The following is a 13,800-nucleotide window of genomic DNA, read 5'->3' as shown; positions in this document are numbered from 1 at the left end:
AGAAAAGCTGAAAAACCAGCATGGGGCAGTATGAGGGAGATGCAATCTTACAGAAATCTAAGAACAGGAACATTAATAAGATCAGACCACAGTAAGAGGGGACATGAAAATAGCTCCAGCCACTCAAAACTCGTCAGACCAGTCTCATCTGAAGAGCTCCTGGGAATTCAGAAACAGAAACTCTCCTTTGAGGGGCGCCTGGCTAGCTCAGTTAAGAGAACATGTGACTCTTGATATCCAGGTCATGAGTTCCAGCCCCACGTTGGGTATAGAGATTATTTTAAAAAATCAAAACTTTAGGGGCACCTGAGTGGTTCAGTCGATTAAGCATCTGCCTTCAGGGCAGGGTTCTGGGATCAAGCCCCACATCAGACTCCCCAGTCGGCAGGGAAACTTGTTCTCCCTCTCCCTCTGCCTGCTGCTCCCCCTTGCTCGCTCGCTCTCTCTCTCTCTCTGACAAATTTTTTAAAAATCTATTTTTAAAAATAATTTTTAAAAAATATTTTAAATAAATAATTTTTTAATAAAAGAATTTTTAAATTAAAATTTTAATTATAAAAAGGAAAAAGCTCTCCTTTGACTATCTTAGCCAGCATCTTTATACTACTTTATTTCTAACTGGCTTAGGGTTGGCCCATCTATGAAAACTGTACCATTCAATTCTGTAGCCACTGGCCCCATGTGGCTATTTAAACTTAAATCAATTAAAATTAAATAAAGTGTAACATTCACTTCCTCAATCACAATGGCTCCATTTCAAACAATGATGCTACATGAGGCTAATGGCTATCATATTGAGTATCTTAGATACAGAGTATTCCTGTCATTTGAGAAAGTTCTATTGAACAGTGATGAGCTTCATCACTTTATGAATTTTCAGAATCCGTCATGCTGAAACCCATCTTCTTTTTTCTTTTTTACATCCTTTCTAAGTCAAAGTTCAGAGAAAGAGAGAGGATGAAAGAGATAAAAACAACCTGATTTTTCCAGATCATGCCAGATTAAACAGATCACACCATAAATAATTGACTAGCATGAAAAAGGCAGACAACCCAACAACAACAAAAATGGCCAAAAATCATAAACAGGCACTACACATACATATAGACGTATACATACCATGTCAAAATGGTCAATGAGCATGTGGACATGTAAATTGTGAAAATTCAATGTTAGCATGTGAAATTGAGCATATGAAAAGGTGCTCAAACTAATTAGTCATCAGGGAAATGCAAATAAAGACAACAGTGGGATACTACTACACATCCATCAGATTGGTTAAAGTTAAAAGGACTAACTATATTAATGACTGGCAACCAAATCATTCACTGCCAATGAGAGTATCAATTTGAATAGTTTCAATATCAATTTCAATAACAATAACCACTACTAGTGTCTGCTGAATGTGAACGTGCACATAGGTTGTAGCTCAGCAATTCACTCCTAGGAATATACCCAACAGAACTATGAATACGTGTTCACAAAATGACACATATCTGAATGTTAATAGTTACGCTGTTATAGCCCAGGGTGGCCAGGCCATGTTTGAGATATACTAAAAATATTGTTGGTTTGTCTGAAATCCAAATTTTCACTGGGAAGTCTTTTTTTTTACTTGCTGAATCTGGCAAACCCATCAGAGCCCCAAACTAGAAACAGCACAGTTGTTTATGCAAAGTAGAATGGATAGATAGATTGTGACATAGGCACATAATTAATACTATATAGCAGAAGTTGGCAAACTTTTTCTGTAATGGGCTGGATAGTAAGGTCTTGTGGGCCATATGATCTCTGTTATGACTACTCAACTCTGCCATTGTAGCGTGAAAGCAGCCAAGATGTAAAGAAATGGGCATGGCTATGTGCCAATAAAACTTTATTTACAGAATCAGCAGCCGGCCAGTGAGCCATAATTTGGTAACTCCTGCTACCTGGCAATGAGAATTAATGAGGCATGTCTACTTGTAAAAATATGAATGAGTCATCACAAAAACAACATTAAGCAAAAGAGTATATATTGTATATATTTACATAAAATTTAAAAACAAGTAAAAATAGTAATGGTGTTGGAATATAGAAGAGGGGCGCCTGGGTGGCTCAGTGGGTTAAGCCGCTGCCTTCGGCTCAGGTCATGATCTCGGGGTCCTGGGATCGAGTCCCGCATTGGGCCCTCTGCTCAGCAGGGAGCCTGCTTCCCTCTCTCTCTCTCTGCCTGCCTCTCTGACTACTTGTGATTTCTCTCTGTCAAATAAATAAATAAAATCTTTAAAAAAAAAAAAAAGAAAATAGAAGAGTAGTTACTTTTAGAGGACAGTTACAGGAAGGAGCATGAAGGAGAGCTCTAGGGGCTAGTACTGCTCAAATTTTTTTGTCTGGGAGCGCGTTACATGGGTATTTCCCTTTGAAAATTCCTCATGCTATACCTTTGTGATCTGTGTGCTTTTATGTATGTGCATTGCTTGAAAACAAAATCATTATATAAATTTAAAACTAGGCCAAATTATCTCAAGATCGTGCCCATAAGAATAATTTTATGAATTCTTATACCCAGGGCTTTTTTTTTTTTTCTAATTATAACAGGAATTCATGGTTTTTTGTAGAGAATTTAGAAAATACTGTTACTTAAAGCAATAAAATCACCTGTAAGTCTACAAACCAGAGAGAAGTATTAACATTTCTTCCCCTGCCCTCCTCTTTCACACATGGGATCACCTTATTTTATAATTGGCTTATTTTATTTGAAACTATATCTTGGGAGTTTTCTATGTCAGTACAGTTTTTTACATCTACATTTTAATGGCTACATAGCATTTTATTATGTCAAGAAAACCACACTTTATTTAATCAATCATCTATTATGTAATAAGTCACTTCCAATTTTTTGGTATTAAAAATAACTCTGATGTACCCCTTACTTCAATTTTTGTGTCCATCCATGAGTATGTGTTTAGAAGTAGAAATACAATGCAGGAAGGCATAAAGGCTTTTCATGCTTTTGCTATGTATTGCCAAATTTCCCAGACACTTGTTTTTGTTATTTGCAGATGTTACGGTTGATGTATTCACTGAGAGAAATGAGTCACGTCCTGAAAGGAACTTAAACTGGTAAAGATGAATTCTAATAATGCCAATGGGGTATTTGAAGGAACTTTCGGATAGGAATGCATGTCTGAAGGAAAAGGAAGCCCCTTCTGTTGTCCATAGTTATCTGGCCCTCTAGGATATGCTAGGTGTATTTATTTGCTAGAGATGCATAATAAAGTACCGCAGACTGGGTGGCTTGAATAACAAAGATGTACTGTGTCACAGCTCTGGAGGCTAGAAATCCAAAATCAAGGTGTGGGCAGGGTTGGTTGCTTGTGAGGGCTGTGAAGGAAGATTTGTTTTAGGCCTCTCTCCTTGGCTCACAGTTGGCCATTCATTCCCTATGTCTCTTCACATAGTCTTCCCTCCCAATCTCTCCTTTTTTTAAGATTTCAGTCATATTGGGCTCACTTTAATGACCTCTCTGTAGCTTGATTATCTCTGTAAAGTCCCTATTTCCAAATAAAGTCACACCCTAAGGTACTGGGGGGTTAGGATTTCAGCTCAAGAATTTGGGGGTGTCGTAGGGGTGGAGAGTGGGACAAAATTCAACCCAGAACACAAGGGGGAACCCACACAAGAGAAAATTGGCTTTGTTGTTCTCGGCAGTGTTACACATCAGTATGTTATAGTCACATAAATTTAAGGCAGTTGAACATCTGATTAAGAAATAAAGATAGGATCTAAAAGATAGAGCCTATCTTTATAGGATAGCAAACTGAAACTTATCAAGCATAACAAATAGAAAATGCCAAGTACTTCCAGCATCACAGGGCGGTCTTCATGCTGACTGTTTCTGGCTTCCAAGGCTGAAGTCTTGCCTCCAGATACACAGTCCTGTCACTCTGGATCAGGAATTCTCATGTGAAGACTCCACTGACCCTCCATTGGTAAAAATTCCCTGGCCATACACTTTAGATAAACCATCCCAAGTTAGCTCTCAAAATATCCCCTACTGAGTGTGTCACATAATTTTCATTTTCTTTTTCTCTTTAAACATCCAATCTCTGCATGGGCTCTTTAACCCCAAAATGGTCAGTCTCCACGTGGCAAAACCTTCTTTACATGTAGAAGTTGGGCTGGGTGTTCTCTGGAGGGAGAGAATTCGACTTACTTTTTCTGTAACTTTCCTTTTTGGGAATGATCCTGGCAGAAATAATCTCCTTTGTAGCTGAAATATTACAGCATGTAGGATTTATGTAAGAGCCTTGTTTCACAGCAGGTTATGCTAGCATTTAGACACTGGATTTGGAGATTAGGGGCGACTTTAGTCCTGTATTACGTGAGAACCTTGTGATGTGGAATTTCTCATGGAAAGCCACACTTCAATACAATATGTCATGGCATATTATCTTTGTGAGAGTGTTTTCTCTTCACCAAACTGTGATTGTAACCTTTTCTCTTGGGTTGTCTAGGCCCTCTCCCTGTGTCTCAAGCTCCTAAAATAATATTTTGGGTTGTCAGAAGACTAACCACCCAGCTAAAGTGGAAGAGGAGATATTGAAATGCTTTATTCTGGCTTCGCTTTCCAGCGAGTGACAGGTTTTCTTCTCTGGGATTTATGTTATTGTTTTAGGAAATTATACTTATTTAAATCTAAACATAGTTAAAGCAAGTAAAATATAATCCCATTACTTTTCACTCACATGTAACAGCGATTCGGAATAACAGGGTCTTTTCCCTCTTGACTTACGCATGAAAGGGAACTATGCTGGAAGCTATGGCACCTCTGGCTACAAGCCCACCAGAATTTGCAAGTTGAAGAGCTTTGAGTAAGGTCAACATTAGGATGGGAATCTCCAAAGAAAACCCAGATGTCTCCGATGAATATATGATTTTAAACATGTTTGACTGTATCCCTAAAACTCTAGTGGTGCATCCCTTCAGCCATCATCTTGAAAAGCCTTTTCAGGATTCATAACCCTACTTAAAATGTGTAGGGGAAGAGTCCCCTGCTCAAGGCAGATGTCCATCGGTGGTATGCTCAGGCCCCATGGCACGGCCCCACAAAAACCCATTGTTAGATTGCAGGAATTTTGTGAGCCAGTTGGTTTTGTTTTGCTTTTTGAGAGAGAGAGAGAGAGAGAGAGAGAGAACACATGAAGTCAGGGGGTGTGGAGAGAATCTCAAGCAGAATCTGAGCATGTAATCCAACCCGAAGGTGAATCTCACGATCTTGAAATCATGACCTGAACTGAGATCAAGAGTCTGATGCTTAACCAACCAAGCCACCCAGGGGCCCCTGGGAGCTGGTTGTTAAACACAGTTAATATTAAAAACTTAAGCATATAAACTTTGAGTTAAAGAAATTATATTTTAAAAAAAAGGTGATAAACAAAACAAACTGAGGGTTGCTGGGGGGACAGGGGTAGGGAGAAGGGGGTTCGTTATAAACATTGCAGAAGGTATGTGCTATGGTGAGTGCTGTGAAGTGTGTAAACCTGTCGATTCACAGACCTATACCCCTGGGGCTAATAATACATTTTATGTTAATAAAAAAAAATTAGGGCGCCTGGGTGGCTCAGTGGGTTAAGCCGCTGCCTTCAGCTCAGGTCATGATCTCAGGGTCCTGGGATCGAGTCCCGCATCGGGCTCTCTGCTCAGCAGGGAGCCTGCTTCCTCCTCTCTCTCTCTCTCTCTGCCTGCCTCTCTGCCTACTTGTGATCTCTCTCTGTCAAATAAATAAATAAAATCTTTTAAAAAATTAAAAAAAAAAAAACCAAAAGCTCTATAATAAAAGTGTAAGCAAACTACAAAACAAAAACAAAAACAAAGGTGATAAATACTCAAAACTCATCACATGTTTTGTTACTACATTTTACTGTTAGATCTTGAGATTCTGCCTGAATCTGAACAGTGCCAATACTACGTCATGGTTTACTGGTGTACGTCCCTACCCAATGGCACTCTGCTCAGTCCAGTCGGGGACATGATGGTAGCTAGAAGGGAAGAGTTACTTCATGGAAATCTGCAAATGCTACAAATTAGAGCTGCCCCTGCAGATCCCATTGTTAGTCATTTACCGGCACCCTCCATCCTCTGCATTGGTAATAAAACAGAACAACCCTCCTCAAAATGTTATGCAGTGCTTTGTATTTTTCTCTTGTGGCTCCATTCTGTGGAGTTCCAGACATGAAATACATATGTCATTTTACTCAACTTGGGCAGAAGTGTGGCATCAGACCCTGAGCCGAGAAAAGACCAATTCCTTCCTGGGTGCAGGGAGCTGAGAATTTTCCCTCGAACAGGAAAGAGAAACATGGTGATAGGCTTAGCAGGGGTGAGTGGTTTTGAACCAGGAAGAGAGGAAGTCCGCCTGGTATTGTAGGTATCATCAGATGGAATGCAGAGAGAATTCTAGAAAAACCACACTAGTACAGAGCAGCAGCTTAGAACAGGGCCCCACATGCTGTTCTTAAAACCATTTTCCGTGGTCTGCAGAGTAATGATAAAAATGATCTTAAAAAGATAATGTGGTTTTTTTTTTATGAAACGAATTTTTGTTCATTAAAAATTACTTTTTTATTAAAAGATCATAAATTAATCATCGCAAGAGGATGAAGATGACTTTATTAGAAGCATGAGGTTATTACCCAAACTATATATATGGGTAGTTTATATCTTAAGAATTATATTGTCCCCAAAGTCCATTTTGTGCCTATTTCACAGGCTTGCAATTGAGAATACTTGTTTTTTCTTAAAAAAAAAAAAAAAAAATAGGGGCGCCTGGGTGGCTCAGTGGGTTAAAGCCTCTGCCTTCGGCTCAGGTCATGATCTCAGCGTCCTGGGATCCAGCCGGCATCAGGCTCCTGCTCAGCAGGGAGCCTGCTTCTCCCTCTCTCTCTCTCTCTGCCTGCCTCTCTGCCTACCTGTGATCTCTTTCTCTCTGTCAAATAAATAAATAAAATCTTAAAAAAAAATTAATGTTTTAAATGGTGATCAGGTTCCCAGGCTAGACCAAAAAAGCAAACAGACCACAGAATAGAGCTAGTCATAGCATTAATCGTGCTAGCGTCTGAATGGTGGGGAAAGTGGACTGTCTGCAGGAAGACAGAAGGCAGAGGAGAGGAAAGAGTATTCTTTTTCCTTCTCCTGAGCCAATTGGTGGTGCCCTGGGAGAATCTGAACCAGGCGAAGTGAGTCCTAATCCATTTCCTCACCTTGCTTTGGGCCCCTCTCCCTCCCTTCTCACCAGGCTTGCATTTCCTTGTGGCACTAGGTGTTCTCCACCACGGTACCTTCCAAGGTCTATCTGAATTCCGAAAGGGCTCCAAGTCCCACAGATTACTTGTCCTCTCCTCCCCTGGGTCAGAGCCCCTCCATCTATTTCTCCAGCCATAGCTGGTCTTAGGTGTCACTGAACAAGTTCACACAAATGTGTGAATGGCTGATAGCTCCTAAGTTTCTAGAATCATTTTAATTTTTTAAAAAAATGAATTTGCAAACACAGGTTATCTCTAGTTGGCCCTGGGTTGTGACATTTAAAAACAAACAACACGAAAACTAAGGCAGAGTAAACATTGGGGGTTGCAGGGGAGAGGCATTGGAAGAGGAGGGAAAGGGGGCAGGTCTCACAGAAACACTGCAAATGAGTTGCTTAATCCTTTAAAATGTGTTTGCGATTTTCACAAACTCCTCCCTTTGACCCACAGCTTCCCCGCCTACCAACTGGCCAAAGTCGGATTTTAGTTAATCCTTGTTTTGGTAATTGCCCACTGGTACGAGCAGCAGCAGAAGAACTAATGTTTTAAGATTAAACATTATAATCCTCTAAATTTTTTCAGATTCGTATTTGAAAAGCTCCTTGTTTCCCATGAGGGGTTTTTTTGGGAAGTGTGGAGCTTTAAGCCGTAGAAGGGGGGTAGTGTGAGGCAAAGTATGTGAGCAAAGTGCGTGTGCGTGTGCGTGTGCACACGTGTGTTCTGGAGTAGATGTATGTACACGTGCATAAGCTATCATTTAAATAGGAAGAGCTCAATGGGTAATTAAACACACAAAGAGCTACAACAGACTCCAGCTTTGCCCAACTTAGGAGACTCTCTTAATCAGCTCTAAAACCTAAACTTAACGTCTAAAATTCCTTCTACCAAGCTATTCCCTTCTCGGGCCAAAGTCTTCCTCCTGTGGTTACTGAATGCGTACTCTGCACAATTCTAATCTCACTGCTTCTTTTTTTTCCTGGTTAAATGTATACTTACGACCCTATGCTTGGCACATAACAGGTGTCTTCTGGTGATTGAATTGCCTTTTGATCTATTGTTTAGAGTTAACTGGAACTCCATTATCATCTCTCAATCAGCCTTTACTCATTAGCAATAAATGCTCATCAATTAGCTATGGTCGTTCATCGATAAACCTGAGCCCTAATGAACAACCACAAATGTTGATGAACACCCACCAGGTATGAACAATAGAAGGGAGTTTGCACAGATGGTGATCGTTGTGGGTCACATCTTTATCTTGCATTCATGGTGGGGGAAGAGCCATGCAAAACACAGAAGGCACCATGGCCCCTGACCTTGAGGAACTGAGAGATGAAAAAAGTGAATGTAAGAGTGCATCTCTCATTTCACCACAAGGAATGTCACCAAAGGAAAGGAGAGAAATCTTGGCAACCTGAGAGAAGTTCAGAGAGAGACGTTTTGAAATGGAAGCTGTGCTTCTGTTTGGGATAGGTTGAAAAGCAATAGAGTACCCTTCTCCTACTTACATTTTTTGCTAGGCCGTACCTGCTTACTTTTTCATTCCCAGGCGCTGCTGTCTGATAGAAATACAGGTCACATATATATTTTGAGGTGTTCTAGTAGCCACATTAAAAAAAAAAAAGTAGGAAGAAACACAAGAGAGCAATTTTAATAATATCTTTTCAACATGTAATCAAAAATTAAGTAATTTACATTTTTTAAAAAACTTTATTTATTTGACAGAGATCACAAGCAGGCAGAGAGGCAGGCAGAGAGAGGGGGAAGGGAAGCAGGCTCCCCGCTAAGCAGAGAGCCTAATGGGGGGCTCGATTCCAGGACCCTGAGATCATGATCTGAGCTAAAGGCAGGGCCTTTAACCCACTGAGCCACCCAGGCGCCCCAATTTACATTTTTTTTTTTACACTGTCTTCATAATATGTGTATTTTATGCATACAGCTCATATCAGTTCTTACTAGCCACATTGCAAGTGCTCACTAGCCACACGTGGTCAGTGGTTATATAGAGAACACTGGAGATCTAGAACATTCCACCCTGCAGGGTGCTCCATGTGCACTAAAACTCACATTTACTGGGGAGGGGACATTTTGCTTTCCTATCCTGTCTCTACATCCTACAGTCAGAAATTGGTTGGAGGCAGGAAAGGGAGAAGGCAAATCATTTTTAAAGTTTTCTAAGGACTATTTAGCGGGGCTTGTTATCATCCTGAGGTACTTAGGGACTGAAGACAATCCTTTGTCAAAAGCAGACTTTCTTTGTGATGCAATCAAAAGAATTCCCTGCATTCTGGGAAGTTTGATTTATGTCCTTACATGCTCATCACCTATGTGATAGGCCTGGCCCTGGTTCCCCGCTCCATTCCTTGGTGCTTTGGATGGAGAGGAATTCCCTGACCCATACTATCTCTCCTATCAGGGGCTACCTAAAGATAAGTCATTCTGGAAGCATTTCCTTCTGTCTCTAGTCATCTGTGAAATGCCAAGGCTCTGCCTCTGAGGGAGCGTAACTGATAACAATAGCTTCTACCTCTCTGGTGTTGGGACTCTTCAAAGCGAGCTCAAAGACGCTGCTGTGTGCTATCCTCACCTCGATGGTTAGGACTGGCCCTTTAATGAAGAATCTAGGCTTCTGAAAAATCCCGGTGATTCGGTGATTCGTCTCTGGCAAAGGTTTTTGAGTTTGAGAGCACATTAGAAATCTTCCAGAATATTTATTTCTGCTGGTGCCTGGGCCTCTTGCCCCAGGGGTCAGAATTTGTATGGAACAAGAGGCCCTCCAGGTGATTCTGAGTCACGTGGTTTGGCTTTCTATGGTTTAGAAAGTCTGGTGGCTACTGGAAAGCAGGTTCCTATACATGGAATGCATTGCTGTGTCCGCAGCTGTCCCACATTAGGAGGTAATGCAATAAATCACTTGCATTTCCACTTGAAATCATGTTTGCAATCCTTTTTTGTCCATCAGAGGGGTTCTTGTGGCAGCATGAAGTTCTGGTTGTCTTTTTGGGAAAAGCTGCTGGACAGTTGTGTGTGTGTATGTTTTAAAATAACAAAAGGGAAGCATAGAAGCCAAATAAAAATCAAATTATCACCTAGGGCAATACTAGGTGTGCCATTGACTTATTTTTCTTCCCTGTCCTTGCTAGATTTTTTTCCTTTTGTCAGTTTTATTTTTTAATTAATAAGGCTCTCTTCAAGTAAGTGAGAAAATACAGATAAACTATAAGACACTTTGGCATAGATCCATCTTTCATAAATGTTCGTTTCTTTTTCACAAAATGGATTCCTAACATTAATTCTGTTTGTACCTGCTTTTTTAAAAAAATGATTTTAATTATTTATTCATCACATTGAGAGAGAGAGAGCACAAGCAGGAGGCAGGGGAGTAGAGGGAGAAGCAGGTTTCTCACCATGCAAGGAGCCCTGATGATGTGGGACTTGATCCCAGGACCCCAGGATCGTGACCTGAGCCAGTGCAGATGATTTACGACTGAGCCACCCAGGCGTCTCTGCACCTGCCTTTTTAAAAACTTTAATCTTGTACTTCCCTGTAAGCTTAAAAATGTCTTCTTATTATCATTTTTTTTTTAAAGATTTTATTTTTTCCTTTGACAGAGAGAGATCACAAGTAGGCAGAGGCAGGCAGAGAGAGAGGGGAAGGGAAGCAGGCTCCCTGCTGAGCAGAGAGCCCGATGCGAGGCTTGATTCCAGAACCCTGGGATCATGACCCGAGCTGAAGGCAGAGGCTTTAACCGACTGAGCCGCCCAGGCGCCCCCATATTATCATTGTTTTTAATGATAGTTTCTTCTACCAAAGGAAAGGTATACCATACCTTTCTTCTACCATATTTATATCAGCCCTCTATACTGGAACTTTTAAGTTGTCTTTTTTTTTTTTTTTTTTTAATAGACTATTTTTTTAGGGTAGTTTTAGGTTCACAGAAAAACCTAGAAGCAGGTACAGAGATATCCCATATACCCCCTGCCCCTACATATGCACAGCCTCCCCGTCATCCACCCCCTTCACCAGAGCAGCACACTTGTTATGCTGAGCCTACACTGACACATCATTATCACCCAAAGTCGCAAGTCTCCATTAGGATTCACACTTGGTGTTATCCATACTGTGGGTTTGAATACATATAAGACGACACACATCCACTATTAAAATATCATACAATGTGGTTTCACTGCCCTAAAAATCCTCTGTATTCCTCCATCCCTCCTTCCCCTAACCCCTAGCAGCCAGAATCATATACGATAGAGACTTTTGATTCTTTTCTTTCTTTTTCCCTTCCTTCTTCCCTTCCTACCCCCCCGCCCCTCCCTCCCTTCTTCCTCTCTTCCTGCTCCTCCTCTTTCTCCTCCTTCCCCTTCCTCTTCAACAAGGTTATGGCAAAGATTCTTTATATACATCTCTTTTGGGGGAAGAGCTTGAATTTTTAATAAATAAAACACAAAAAGCAGAAACGAATACCGATTTCCCATTACCCAAAATTAATTACTATTGATGTTTCAACACATTATTTCCCAGCTTTTCCATGTATATAAATATTTTTCAAGTATACATATATTCTTCTTTAAAAAAAAAGAGAGGAGGAGGGCTGGGGTGCTTGGGTGGCTCAGTGGGTTGAAGTCTCTGTCTTTGGCTCAGGTAATGATCTCAGAGTCCTGGGATCGAGCCCTGCATCGGGTTCTCTGCTCGGCAGGGAGCCTGCTTCCTCCTCTCTCTCTGCCTCTCTGCCTACTTGTGATCTCTGTCTGTCAAATAAATAAATAAAATCTTAAAAAAAAAAAAAAAGAAGAGGAAAATCAAAACTCCCTTTGGTGACTGTCTTCTAAATTGGTCCCCTCCTTTCTCTGCAGAGGAAATAACTATGATGAGTTTGGTGCACATTATAATCCATTTTTATACATAATATACATATATCATATATGTATCAAAAACATTTAGTAAAGTCTTATTTTTTTTACACAAACCAGTATTGTTCCGCATATATCATTCCATAGTTTGCTTTTTCATTCAGTAATCTTTCTGATAATCTGTTCCTATGTAATTCTACAGAAATCAAATTCATTCCTTTATATTACAATATTACTATCTCTTATTTATCTGTTCCTTATGTATGGAAATTTAGGCTGCTCCTCTTTCTTGCGGGGGTATATTACAAATAGTAGGTGAGCATGCACATGCTTATTTCTTCTCTTTGTAGATTTGTATCTTTTTCTGTAGGTTAGACACCAAAGGTAGAGTCATTGGGTTGGAGTAAGCATAGCGTTTTTTTGTTTTTTGTTTTTTTTTAGCATAGTTTTTTTTTTAATAGACAGTGTCAAAATTGTCTTCCAAAATGGATATACCTAGTTATCTTCCTACCAACAACCTATTTCTGTATTTTCAGAACCTGTACAATGCTTGAATTTGGAAATAATATTAAGCTTTTACAGTGTCATAGATGAAATATAGCTTACTGTTTTCAATCCAGTTTCTCAGATTAGGAGTGCAATTAAGCATCTTCAATGTTTAAACATCTCAATGTTTTCAAGGTAAACATACACTTATGGACAATTATCTGATTATTTCTCAGGGAAAATTCCTATCTGATCAAAAACTGTATTTCAAGGCTTTCAGAAGATATTTTGAAATTAGCATCTAAAAATTTATAACTCTTTATATTCTTATTGAAACCATGATAAAATATTCATTTTCCACACTCTCATAAAACTCTGGATTACTCAATCTGTGTCAATCAGATAAGCAAAAAGTGTGCCTTTTTGTTTTAATTTTTCATTTATTTGATTATTAGCAATGTTAATTATTTTTTAAAAATCATATCCACATTTTTAGAAATTCACATTTTTATTCATATTTCTTCTCTTTTAGACTATGGTTTCTGACGTTAGCTAACTTTTATATTGGGATATTCTCTTTCTTATTAACCTACTGTCATATAATTTGTAAATTCTTCTCAGCTTGACATCTTTTAACTTTGCTTATGATAATTTAGTTATATACACATATTTTTAAAATTTTAAGGGCATAAGTATTAACATATTTCCATTATATTTTCTGCCTTCTCTTTTGTTTTTGATTATTTTTAAAAAATATGGACCATATGATGAATATACATGTCCTCCTCGTGCAAGGGCCATGCTAATCTTCTTGTATTGTTCCAAGTTTAGTACATGCTCCCAAAGTGAGCACTGCCTTCTCTTTTAAATAACTTGTGTTTCTTATGTCAAAATGCATGTGCATTATGAAAATTCATTAAAATACAAATAAAAGAAGAAAGTAAAACTCATGCAATTTTACCACCTAGAGATAAGAATTATTAATATTTTGAAGTATATCCCTCCAGACTATTTCTAGCCATCTCTACTACACATACATATTTTCTAGTAATTCTGCTGAACATGTGACTCAGGAATAATGTTCTAGGCCTGTGGTTCTCCAATGCTGGCACACACTGGAATCACACTCGAAGATGCTTGTTAGGATACAGACTGCTAGGTCCCACTC

At 39.4% G+C, this 13,800-nt stretch overlaps 1 non-coding gene across 1 annotated transcript; it reads right to left on the bottom strand.

Annotated features, from left to right (window-relative positions):
* Positions 1–13,381: 13,381 nt before the first annotated feature.
* On the bottom strand, positions 13,382–13,483 carry LOC116592131. Its single transcript, XR_004286323.1, has one exon. It is a non-coding gene; the product is annotated as a U6 spliceosomal RNA (small nuclear RNA).
* Between the last annotated feature and the right edge of the window lie 317 nt (positions 13,484–13,800).

This window comes from Mustela erminea, chromosome 5, assembly GCF_009829155.1.
Source record: "Mustela erminea isolate mMusErm1 chromosome 5, mMusErm1.Pri, whole genome shotgun sequence".
Lineage (NCBI taxonomy): Eukaryota > Metazoa > Chordata > Mammalia > Carnivora > Mustelidae > Mustela > Mustela erminea.
Note: the sequence above shows the minus strand (reverse complement) of the source record. Positions and strands in the feature narration are given on the sequence as shown.